The 13,566-nt window shown below is 36.8% G+C and overlaps 1 pseudogene; it reads left to right on the forward strand.

The window, feature by feature from the left end:
* The first annotated feature begins 270 nt into the window (after nt 1–270).
* LOC102981763 (E3 ubiquitin-protein ligase Mdm2-like) lies at nt 271–9,531 on the forward strand (annotated as a pseudogene).
* Nucleotides 9,532–13,566: the final 4,035 nt, after the last annotated feature.

Raw genomic sequence — 13,566 nt, forward strand, 5'->3', positions numbered from 1 at the left:
GGCAGGGGATAAAAGAGGATAGGGGGTACAGAAGGTCAGAGCCTTGGGGATATAGCGGGGCCAATGGTAAAACAGGGCAGGCAAAGAAGAAATAGGTAAGATTATTGCCCTGAAAGATTTTATTGCTTAGAGAAATAGATGCATAAAAATGATAGCTAGCATCTTGGATCCACGTATTTTCTGCTAAAAGTCCGACTGATGATCAGAACAAGATATCACTCAAGGAAGAAGGTTATTATATATAGTCTGATTCACAGAAGATATTGCAAAATGAGCCGATTAGGGAAGGAAATGACCAAAATTATGAAGGGCCAGTATGGTAAATTTGGTAGAACATGGAATCCAGAATCAGATTTGAAACGAACTTTTCCCTCTTTACATGACTTTAAGTTATTGCAATGTTTTTAGCCTCAATTGTTATCTGTAAAGTGGGGATAATAATACCTATATCTCAGGTTTGGTGGAGCATTAAATGAAGTAATGTATATAACATGCCCTGCACCTTTCCTGAAACAATGTGTCTGTCCTTCCTCATCTTTGCTTCAAGCCTGGGATGATCACTGTTCCTCTGCCAATCAACCCCTTAATTAAAGAAACATGTACTGAATTCTTGCTAGATAGTATTCAGTCCTCTAGTTGTTTCAGGCTGAGTGGTGAGCAAACCAGGTTTCTGCTTTCTTAGAGTTTATATTTTGTGGGAGTCATAAAAAGCAGAGTAACTAAATAATTACACATGCTTATTTCACATGTTGATACGTTTTATGAGTTATTAAAAGTGTGATGTGATAGTGAAGGATAGAGGGGTGTACAACCTCTCTGATAAGGTGATACCTGAATGAGGGGAAATGGAGATGACGTTTTCCAGGGGGAATAACATGTGTAAAGACACAAATTTGATGGCTGAGCTTCAAGTACTGGTGGAAGGAAAGAGTGGCCGGAGCTTAGTAAACATGGGGGAGAACGATAGGAGAGAGGCTGGCGTGAAGGCATGGTCCAGAAGACATAGGTTGTTTTAAACCTCAGTAAAGTGTCTGGGTTTATTCTCAGGAGCAGCTGTGACAACGACAGAGAGCCCATGCCACGGACCCAAGGAGGAGGTGCTGTGGGAGAAACCCTGTGGGCAGATGATGACTCAGTGCCATGACTGGGAATTTAAACAGCCTCCTATGATCACTTCCGAGCTAGATCCAGCTCTTCCCCAGCAGCCCAGAAACTTTTTCTTGCTTGACCAAATGTGATCATTAGACAGTTCACAGTTTTCTCAGCACACTTTTTTTTCCAGGCCATTGAAACACGTAGCCTGGTCCAGCCATGCTGAATTTTCATTCCAATGAATAAACTCCCTTTCACTGCCTCTCTGACTGTCCCTTCTGCAGTTTCCTGGATGTTTCTCCTATTTGGTTCCTAGTCATGCCTCTGTTACTGTTTTCATTATTTTAAAAATGGAGAGGATGTGTTTCTGCTGAAGTTGCCCAATCTTGTTTTCACTCTATTGGACTCCAAAGTGTGCTCTCTGGGTGCCGGCAGATGGATGAGGCAGAAAAGCCACTGATTTGATTTTCCCTTTCAATTTTCAGATCTTTCACTGCTTGCCTGGTTTTGTTTTCTCTCCTAACAGTGCATCTAAATATATGCCTTTCCTTTTTCTCGAGGTAATCCTTTTTATTGCTTTTACCTGTAACATTTGCCTTTGATGGTTTCTGGATATGCCTTCAGGATCAAAGATGTTCTGTTCTATGCTTAGTTATCATGTCTGCGCTTTAACTTAGTTATTTCCTTTTGTACTGTGATTTCTATTTTTGGCTTATTTTTTTCAGCTTTCGCTTTTTAGAGATTCTTTTACTTAGGGTGTCACAATAGGGTTTTTCAAATAAACTTTTTGGCCTCCAGAACTTTTAATGTGTCAGATGGTATCTTACTGTGGTATTTTGAAAGAAAAATACCACCTCAGAGAGGCTCAGTATTCCCACCCAAGTTCTGTGTTTTTCCTCCTGTTTTAACACCCCGCAATTAGTTGGTATACACTCCCTAAATCGGGTCTCCACTGAAGCCAAAAAGCAGCTACCCAACCATTGTGCAGTAAATCTAAGAAGTCTGCTCAAGTAAGTGTCTTTAGGAAATTTAAAATAATTTCCTGCTACCGCTCCCTTACTTCCCAGAAATCAAAACAATCACAGGAATTCAAAATGCTGTGTCACATGTCCACGATGGTGTTAGAGTGCACACAAAGTGTATGCTTATGAAAGGACATCTTCCTAGCTAAATATTTGGAATCTCTCTATATTGTATGATTGCCATCTTTATTAAGTCCTCCTTCTGTTTTAATTTTTTAAGGACACCTAGTTTTCCTTGTTAGGTGACAGAGTTTACCCTCAGCTATATATATTTGTGTTTTGTAACAATACTTATTCGTTTATGTTTGTCTAAATTATTTGCCGTTTTCATGCTTTAATAGACTTTTCAATGACATATAGGGTTGACTTCTATGGACATGCACCATTCCTTTTTCATGTAAGTTTTGTTCAATTTTGACCCCAGATTTCAAGTAAACATTTAAAGTTTGTCATGAAATATATCATACTTATATCTCTAGGTATTTCTACAATTTGCTGGTTGAAGAGTGGTATTGATAAAATTATAGATAGACATTAGTAGGCATCGGCATCCTATTTCATTTTGTTTGAATGCACATATTTTCACCATTATAAAAACAATATAACCACAGTGTAAAATTATGAGAAATTTAAAAATGAAAACTTACTATCTTAAGGTAATCATACTATCTTACTATAAACACTGCTTGAACTTCAGGTCATATAGGTTCAGTTCTTGGGATGCTTATGATGCTCCTATACATCCAGAACTTGCTAGATCCTGGGAAGATAAAGAAGAAACGCAACAGTCTCTGAGCTCACAAAGGGTCCCAGTGGAGATGGAAGCCTCCTACAAAGCCAACAAAGAGACCACCTTATAATAATGTGTCAGAGTCTAAGATAGAACTGGTAGCAGGAACCTTAGGTGTACATAGAAAGGAAGTAGAGATAGAGTCTCAGAAAAGATTATTCCTGGGTGTTATCTTAAGGAATACGTTGGGCTGCCTCAAAATAGGAAGGACAGGAAGATCAATCCAGGAAAAAGAAATACACAAATCAATGCTCACACCACAGCTTTACTTAGAGTACTATAAATAATTCACTGTTGCAGGAATATAACCTAAGCGGTGAGAAATATTAGACATTAAATTTTTGGCCACTTCAATCTAGTCTGTGCATCACACTTTTGAAAACAGTTTTAATCAAAGGAAATGTAAATATAGACCTGTATTTATTTTTATACACACATATGTATATATATATATATATATATTTATGCATATGCATGCATATATACATATGGCTGGGTGTGTGGCATATTGCATTTAATATAAAGTCATATGGCTACATTACATTTTATTTAACAATTATTGTTGCATATTACATATTGTTAAATATAAATTTAAAATAAATATTGTTCAATATTAAATATTATTAAATATTGTTAAATAAAAATATTATGGCTACTGCTCAAATTAATATCATTAATCTCAGGTTTTTGTTTTTATTTTTTGTAGCCTGGATTATTCCTTTAGAGTATGTTTCAAGGCTTAATCTAACAAAACATAAAACACCTTCATGTGTTTTATGTATTATGTTATCATGGCTCTTGATATATATTAGAAATTACTTAATAAGATGTTTTTTGCACAATTTAACCTCCCATCCACAATGAAAGTTTGAATTCATACATTTCCCAACAGCCACTGCTAACACTGGTGATTTTTTTCCCCTTAAGTTTTGCTAATTTATTTGGCAGAATATATCTTAGTCCTTAGTATAAGTCCTTGTGATACAATGAGAATTATTCTTATGTCTTAATGATGTTATAGGATTAAGTAATGAATGAAAATTGCCTAACACACTGGCACATGTAAGTGTTCGATAAATTATGGCTATCATGTTATTGTTATCACTCTAATAAAGACTATCTTGATCTATTTTTTTTCTCTTCCTGGATCTATTGGGGAATTAATAACTTAATCAATACTCAATGCTCATGTTAGAAAGCATTTTTATTTTATACTAGTGATTGACTACCAGCACACAAAGCCCACAACTAAGATGAGGTGCAAATGTAATGCAACGATTTCAAATCTCCCCCAAAATATCAGTCCATGTAGACTCTTTAGCTTCATTACAATTTAGTCAAATTCCTAAGGTTCAAATCAAGGAAAAATAAATAACGTAACCAAATGGATCTGCCACATTCTAGGGAGGGAAAATGACTCTTAGCTCTGTATCTTGTATCAAAAATCTTCACTTGTACTAGAAAATATAAAAAAGTGGAAGCGAATCAAGTGTCTTAAATACAAGATCAGTTAAAGAAAAATGATGGAAGGAAAAATGTGGAAATAAATGTGTACTTTGTAGATATTACGAGATTGGGCTTTAAGCACCTGTGTATAATCTTCATGTTGGCCAAAAATGTTAGGCTGAGCTATAAAAACAAACAATTAAGTAAAAACAACATTATAAAAAAAAGAACATATCAGTGTAAAGCATATCAAAGAACACATCACTGATAGTTACAGCAGTGGTACATTTTGTTTCCTTTCCTGAATAACCCAATCTCTTTTTTTAATAGTCAGGTTTATTGAAATAAAATTTACATATAGTAAAATTCACCCTTTTTAGGTATTTATCGCAAAGCATTTGTCCATTCAACCTAATCTGTCAAATTTATAGTCATAATGTTGTTCATAATGTTGCTGTATATTTTAATGTCTTTGGATCTGAGGTGAGGGTCCCGCTTTTATTCTTGATATTGGTAATTTGTGTCTTCCCTCTTTTTTTCTTAATTAGTCTGGCCAGAGTTTTATCAATTTTATTATTGATCTTTTCAGTTTTGGTTTTTTTGATTTTCTGTATTTATTTTATATTTTGAGTTTTACTTAGTTTTGCTCTTTTACTATTATTTTTTAATTTAATTTGCTCTTCTTTTTCTACTTTCTTAAGTTGAATCTCTAAAGACTGATTAGAAACATTTCTTTTTTTCCCAGTGTTACCAATTTTTTCTAAGCACCACTTAAACCGATCACATAAATATTGATATGTTATATTTTCACTTTCATTTAATTCAAAATCTCTCCTAATCTCTTTTTTGTTTTCTTCTTTGACACAGGATTTATTCAGGGGTATATTTTTATTTTTATTTTTACTTTTTATTATTATTTTTTTTCTTGCGTTACGTGGGCCTCTCACTGTTGTGGCCTCTCCCGTTGCGGAGCACAGGCTCCGGACGCACAGGCTCAGCGGCCATGGCTCACGGGCCTAGCCGCTCCGCGGCATGTGGGATCTTCCCGGACTGGGGCACGAACCCGTGTCCCCTGCATCGGCAGGCGGACTCTCAACCACTGCGCCACCAGGGAAGCCCAGGGGTATATTTTTAAAGTTCAAAATATTTGATAATTTTCCAATTATTATCTATTGATTTCTAGTTTCATTCCATTGTGGTCTGAGGATATATGTTGTGCAGTTTCATTCTAGAATCTGTGTCACAGAATATGATCTATCTTGGTGAACAGTGTGTGTGCACTTGAAAAAAAATGTATTCTTCTGTTTTTAGGTTTCTGCTCTCTGTCCTGTAAATGTTAAGTAGGTCAAGTTAGTTGATAGTGTTGTTCTTACTGATTTTTACTTTACTTATGCTGTCAATTACTGAGATATCTCCAACTATGATTGTAGATTTTATACTAGTCATTTTTAAAATGCCATGGGTAGTGGCACTGATTCTTAATGTCTAATAAATTAGCAAACTTTTTATATTTGCTTAAAGCCACATAATTAGCCAAAATGTGTCTGCTAAATTCAATGTAATTTGGGTTTTAGTCACAATAAGAAGTGTCAGATACTTTTCACTGAGCAACAAATAATAGCAACTATTTATGTGTTCACGGATAATATAATCAAAGATATATTTTGGTATTGGGGGATCTATCCCTATTTTTAAAACTTTCTAAGTATCACTAACCAAAAGGCAAGACACTAGAATTCTTCTGACATTAAGATCCTGGGCAATGACTTTTAGAAAATTCCCATTTTAAGGCTTAATTGCATCAGCTGTAAAAGAACAAAGATGAGCTAAATGAGATTTTAAGACTGCTTTCTGTGACCTCATCCTCTTCATCAAAATCAACATACTTATTTTATTTACAATTTGTTTTATTTTTAGGGCCTACCACTTTTTTTCTATGAGGTAACTTACCAAAATGAGCCTCACTTTGTCAATTACAAAGTAAGACCATAACACAGCCCTACCTATATACCAGGAAGTTGTAATAAATGAGGAGATAAATAGAAAATTTATTTTGCCCTGGTCAAGAATTGCATACAACCAAGTTAATATTATCATAATGATCATTATCTGCCAAAAACACTGACATGGTAGTGAAAGTTGCTACTTTCCTCTGAAATATACAAAATAACACTTCTGCCCCAGAAACTTAATTATACCTGTCCTATCATTTTGTATAAGTCTTTGAATGGTCTTATATTGTTTCTAACTCAACATTTCATGATCTTTCCTTCCCTAGGCAGCTAATTAAATCAGTGATGGAACTGTTCAATTCATACTAAGGCAATCAGGAATTTCTATTTCTTCTCAACTAGTTCCCTCACATAACTGCAGTTTCTTTTTCTAGAATCTCAAAGAAGCAAGATTGAATGAACTTAATGGCTTACTTTCAGAGCCACAAACAGAACTGACTTCTCAAGATTTTGGCCAACTGGCATCCATCTGAATGGAAGATGGTTTGACTGGTCAAAACTGAGCTAGAGGGACTTCCCTGGTGGCGCAGTGGCTAAGAAGCCACCTGCCAATGCAGGGGACACGGGTTTGAGCCCTGGTCCAGGAAGATCCCACTTGCCACGGAGCAACTAAGCCCGCGAGCCACAACTACTGAGCCTGAGAGCCACAACTACTGAAGCCCGCGTGCCTAGAGCCCGTGCTCCGCAACAAGAGAAGCCACCGCAATGAGAAGACTGGGCACCACAACGAAGAGTAACCCCCGCTCGCTGCAACTAGAGAAAGCCCGTGCACATAGCAACGAGGACCCGACGCAGCCATAAATAAATAAATTAATTAATTAATTTTTTTTAAAATGAGCTAGACTGTGCCCTAATGTGGCTTTTGATTAATCTACTCGAATGCTTCTGAATTTGTGCCATCGACTTTAAAAAGAAATCGAAAGCATGAATTCTTATTTTTCATCCAGAGAGGATTAGTGGAGAGAAAATTAAGTTCCTTCATCTAAGTAAGTACCTCAGGGAACTATTCACCTATCAATGTATAGGAGAGTTTCAGCCTGTAGCTTACCCAATTTCATTAGCATTAATGGGAGTTTTTTGTGAAATCCTGTGTGAATCATCGCTTTAGGAGTTCTGTAAGAGTATGTTGATTACTGCTATTTTTGTAATGGCTCTGTTCTGCAGTTCCAACTTTTAACTCATTAGGCTTGCAATAGACGCTAAATTTTGGAAGGAATCACACTTGGACTTCTGAAGGTAATTAAATCAGAGCAGTATCACATAGAATCATTCACCATTGTGAATGTTAGATGCTGTTACGTGTTAGGTCCCAGGTGTTCTACTGGCTTGCTGTCTACAGTGTGAGAAGACTGAAATTTAAGTTTTTAGCTTTCACCTAATTATGTTATGTTTTATTACTGTGTATTCATCTACAAATATTCTTACCAAAGCCCTCTTTCTTTTCTTCGTTGATGGGCCATGAATTCTGCACCCATTCGGATGATCCTTCAAGCACCCTGCCTTCCCTTTTACTCGGCTTCATAATACTTGGTGACCTTTACATAGCATGAAAAGAGAATTTATGTCCAAACCTGGGCAATTTTGAAAATGAAAAGGGGAATTGGTGGAGGATGGGGAGACTTGAGTGCACATGTGCAAACGCCCAGTGACACGCAGGGAGACCCGAGCAAGCCGGAGCCCCTTGAGCCTGTGAGGTCTGCGTGCCTGAAAGGAAGATGCGCAGAGAAGCCCAGCCAGAGGGGTAACCCTAATACCTCTAGGGGTCCTGCTTCTTTTACCCCCCAGAAACCTCCTCCAGACGTAGTGTGTTCCTGAGCCCCAGAGGCCTGGGATATGAGTGGTTTGGGAATTCAGAGGAAGAAGCGATGACTTCTGAGAAGGAAATTCAGATGAACTACCTGGCGAATGACAAAGAAGGCACAGAAATCTGATGGCGTTTCTCTTTCTTTGAGGAAAGCCTGGTTTTCTGCGTAATGAGGGATATATGTTGTGGAAGAAGTAGCAGACAATTCACAGAGATGCCATCAAATCCGGACCGTGATGCTGGTGTAAGTGAACATTCAAGTGGTTGGAGCAGGATTCAGTTTCAGATGAATTCTCTGGAATTTGAAGTTGAGTCTCGATTCAGAAGATGATGGCTTTAGTGCGGAAGAATAACTCTCGAGAAAGATGGCGAGGTACATCAAGTTCCTGTACATCAGACATGGAAGAGTGATACAGACTCACTTGAAGAAGATCCTGAAATGTCTTTAACTGACTACTGGAAGTGTACTTTATGAAATGAAATAAACCCTCCCCTTCCACTGCCTTGCAACAGACGTTGGACCTTTTGTGAGACTTAGCTTCCTGAAGATAAAGGGAAAATGTCAGAGAAAGCCAGTCTAGAAAACTCAACACAAGGAGAAGATGGATTTGATGTTCCTGATTGGGAAAAACAAAAAAACAAAAACAAAAACCCTACAGTGAATGATTTCAGAGTCATACGCTGAAGAAAATGATAAAATTCACCTGAGCCTCCCAGTCCCAAGAAGGTGAGCGCTTGTCTCAGCCATCAACCCCTATTGCACCACTTCTAACAGCCAGGAAGATGTCAGTGAGTTTGAGAGGGAAGAAACACAAGACAAAGAGGAGAGTATGGAATCTAGCTTTCCTCTTAATGCCATTAATCCTTGTGTGATTTGCCACAGTCCACCTAAAAACAGTTGCATCCTCTGTGGCAACACAGGACATCTTATGGAATGTTTCACATGTACAAAGAACCTTTAAAAAGTATGCAAGATGAGTAACTTCTAGAGATTTGCTGTACAAAATAGTTTATATATATGTATATATATATACATATGTAGTTAACAACATAGTATTGTGCACTTAAAATATGTTGAGGATAGAGCTCATGTTAAGTGTTCTTACACACAAACAAGGACATAAGGAAATTGTTGGAGGTGATGGATTTGGTTAGTACCTTGATCGTGGTGATAACATTACAGGTGTATGCTTATGTCCAAACTCATCAAAATGTATACAGTAAATATGTGCAATTCTTTTGTATATCAATTATACATCAAAAAGCTTTAAAAAAGAGAGAGAGAGAAGTAAGCCTTGCCCAGTATGAAGACAGTTAATTCAAATGATTCTGCTAATTTATTTCCCCGAGTTGTCCTATCCATAAAAGTAGCATTATATATTTCTAACCATATAACCCTAAACATTTAGACAACCGTAACAAGTGCTTTTATTTTTTTACATATATCAAAGCAAGAAAGTATCTCAGTCCATGTATATTTTTTCTCTTAATAGTATAATTTACCTACTTTGGCGGGGATAGTGAATAATTTGCTTTCATTTAGGAAAATGTAACTTCTGTTTATATTTTATATTTGGATTTTAATACAATTTGAATTGGATATACAGCTCAGCCTTTACCCCTACTCCTTATGTTTTAAATCTTATCCACTTTCTATTAAATGAGAAGTATCTGAGAGAGAGAGAGATATATATACGTGTGTATATATACACATATATAGAGCATTTAAATGTAACTTATTGAGTACTTTTCGTGTAAGGAGAAAAATTTTGTGTGAAATATTCAATATTAATATTTTAGATATCCTTTAATCTTGTGAGTCTTAGTTTCTCTGCTCTTTCAGAGCCTCTTAAAATACTCTTTCTTGATAAAAAAATAAATTGGTAGTTATATTTGGTGTTATGTAGTTAAATTGTACTTCTTTTTCTTTGGCTACTTTAGTATATAAAGAATTGGTGGTAAAGACGTTGATTCAGAAGTCTTTGAGAATAATCATAATTTATCCACAAGACAAAACTTTTTAAGGCTCCATAGTAGAATATGGAGTTGTCCTGGTGGGAGGGGCGGCTCAATTCTGTATATCAGGCCTTTTTTCACACTGAATTTCAGGATTTAGTGGAATCTATTGTTTCCTCTAAGTTGAAAACAAATCTAAGACACTCTGAAGTCCCCTCTTGGTCTGGATTCCATGGCTCCTGGCAGTTTCCTAGGTTTCAGACATTTGCTTAAGGCTAATTCCAGGAACCAGTGAATTCGGAAAGATGAATTCAGAAATGTGATAACAGAAAAAACTGTTCATTTAAAAACGAGCCAGAAAGGTCGTAGCTTTTTTCTGAATTATCCAAAAATTATGTATCACTTTTCTTCAAGAAAGACAGGGTCAGAACATAGGATTCCAAAGTCTCTCTCATTAACTTTTTAATTTATGTTTAAATGTGAGTCATATTTGAAGCAAAGTAGTATAGATTATCATTTTTATTTAGGTTCCAGTGTTTCTCTCCTGTATATGACAGTTGTATGTACTTAGGTGAGGGCAATAAAATCAACTGAACTGTAAGTTTAGAATAGAACTGAGGGGTCATTTTGCACAGCAACTTGTATGCTAGTCACTGACAGAACATGGCTATTATAAATTTCAAAAACAAAAATACACACTCACACACACACAACTTACCACGCATGCATGTGTAAGTAGGAAACAAACGGCTGAAGAGATCAGTCCTCAGCCAAAGAGTGATACTCAAATACAGTAGAGCTTTATTAGTTTGTAATTTATAATATATCAACTAGAACAAAGTAGAATTCATCCTTTCTGTGGAAAGTTGGTGGTAATAATGAGAATATAAACAATGTGTATATCCAGGGTATATGCATGTAATGATTATACTATTAATGATTATGTAAGGATGACAAGCATAAAATGAGTCACCTTACCTCTAACCCCAACCTTCTGACATACCCCCTCACCCTGGTACACCCCTGGTCCTTAAATTCTGGAAAAGTTTCACTTATAACACCCTAGTTTTTTAATACAACTTTCTACCCTCCAAGTTCTCCAGCTAGTATTATTCCCAACTTATCTGTATCCTATTCTACTCTACTGTCCACATCCTTCTCAATTTTGAATAGATTTCAAGTCGACCCACTCTCTGATATCCTCCTTTCACCTGGTCTATTGACATTCTCTCGCACCCACCTTACAGATCACTGATTTTGGACTACACCAATTGTCCTTCCTTAATCAAGAGCCAGGCTAGGTACACTGTTCAGAGAAGAATGAGTGCCTCACAAAGTACTGTTCCTTTAAACATATTTTCACTAACATGAAATAGGCCCTCAAGACCCTCTGGCAATCCTGTTCTCTCATCATCACTACACTGGTTATTTTAAGGCCATCTCCCTTAAGCCTTCTACATTCTATCTCTTATTTCAGAGAAAATAAATGCCATTTAAATTGGAAATGTGTCAACGCCAGACCCACAAAGGTAAATGAACCTGGACCCTTATTTTTATCTTTTACACTTACCACAGGGTAAGAGAGACCTTCCTCCTTTGTAAGATTAATTCATTCACTTCTGTTCTGGAATCTATAGCTTTCTACTTTCCAAGAGACCTTGATACATTGATTGTTCCCTCTTTTAAAGAAAACAATTAGCCAACATGGGTTGAAAGTATATTGACACAAATTTACAGATGAAAAGACTGAGACCAGGACAAATGTCCAAAGTCAAGCTGCTTGAAAATGGAAGAGCTAGAATGGAGATTGACAGGTGTGACACCAATGATAGAGGAATTATTTGCTACCATATATAGACTGCATCACATAATCATTTAAACAGCCTCAGCTCTCTCTCATCCTAAATATAATCTTGGAATCAGTGTCTACTCTTCCTGTCTCTCATTTTCATATCTCTCATTTACTCATTCGTTCACAAGAATCAGGCTTTACCTTGCTAGGTTCCTCTGACAGCTCAATTTCGCTGTGATCATCTGTGAGCTCCTTGCTGTCAAAACCACTTCTCCGTTCTGAGTCTTACTTGATATTTGATGTTTATAATCACTCAATGTTTTAAAAAATGTTCTTTCACTGGGCTCTGTGACATCACAAGTTTTAGCTTTCCTTCTACCTCTGGCTGCTCTTTCTTGGTTTCCTTCATATACTCCTATTTCCTTAAATGGTTCTCAATTATTGATTGTCAATAGGATTTAGTCCTTGGCCACATCATCTGTTATGATGACCTAGATGAGTACCTGTTTTGCAGAGCTTCCCAGAAATGCAAGGAAAGTCTGTTTGCGCTCTTATTCACCACCATCACCTCCACCCTCTCACATACACTTAAAGTTTTAGAGTTTTCTCTTTTAATATGGGCAGTGCAAATCTTTGAACTACTAACTGGCACTGTGGCTGAGGAAGTATTTTGGTGGCCACCCTCAAATATGAAGGGTGCTGTCTTTTTGGTTCCTCAATCTGAAGCTGGGATTTCTCACACCCACTTCTGATGCAGCCTGATAAGCCAATTTTCACTCCTATTTTACCTTTTCATCATCTCCCTTCAGTGTTACTAGTGCTAAGGTGGAAACCTTTGTCATGTGCAGCCCTTTTCTTCATTAGACATTGCAGATGTCCAGATAACAGTTTGAGTTCTTGAAAATATCTGCCAATTTGTGGGTTGTGGGGCTGCAGTGATCGTTCTCAATTTTATAGAAACTATAAAGTGTGACTTATAAATAATAATCTTAGGAGTTTTGTGGTTTAAGACTGAGGTCTGTGAATCCTCTAACTTGCAGATCTGTTTGCATTCCTGACTCTTCTCCAGTTTGGATCTGCGAACATCAGTAGCTGTGCAACAAAGGTACTCTCACTGGTAATTGAGCAATGAGTGGTGTTAACACAGAGGGTTGACACCAGTTTACTTAGGGAACAAACTTGGCTTCATGGCCAGCATGGACCTGTTTACTGGCAAATGGAGAACAGGTGTGATCTCTAATAAGCAAGTGCTGGGATATAACATTAGCAAATTTTGCTGCCAAGTTCTTGAATTTGTCTTAACCCAAAGGCAATTATGGTATTCAGTGAAGAAACAGTATAGGATAGAGTATACTTCTCTTTAATTAGATTTCTTGGCCCATTATTTGCCCACCCTTTATCTTTTATTTCCCAAGGTACTATTTTAGTCACTACAGAACAGAGATGGGTGACTAAGGAAGAAAGGAAAAGTTAGTTGAAATTCAAGAAGAAAGTACAGGCTAAGGCCGAAAGTCCTAGGGTACCAGGTAGTCTGACATGGACATCTGTGCATATCTATATTACTGTACAGAGAGCACTACTAACTTTTCAGTATCCCCTTTTAGAGAGTAAGATTTTCAGAAAAAAAGGGACATTTCTTTACTAGTCTAAAT

This window comes from Physeter macrocephalus, chromosome 12, assembly GCF_002837175.3.
Source record: "Physeter macrocephalus isolate SW-GA chromosome 12, ASM283717v5, whole genome shotgun sequence".
NCBI lineage: Eukaryota > Metazoa > Chordata > Mammalia > Artiodactyla > Physeteridae > Physeter > Physeter macrocephalus.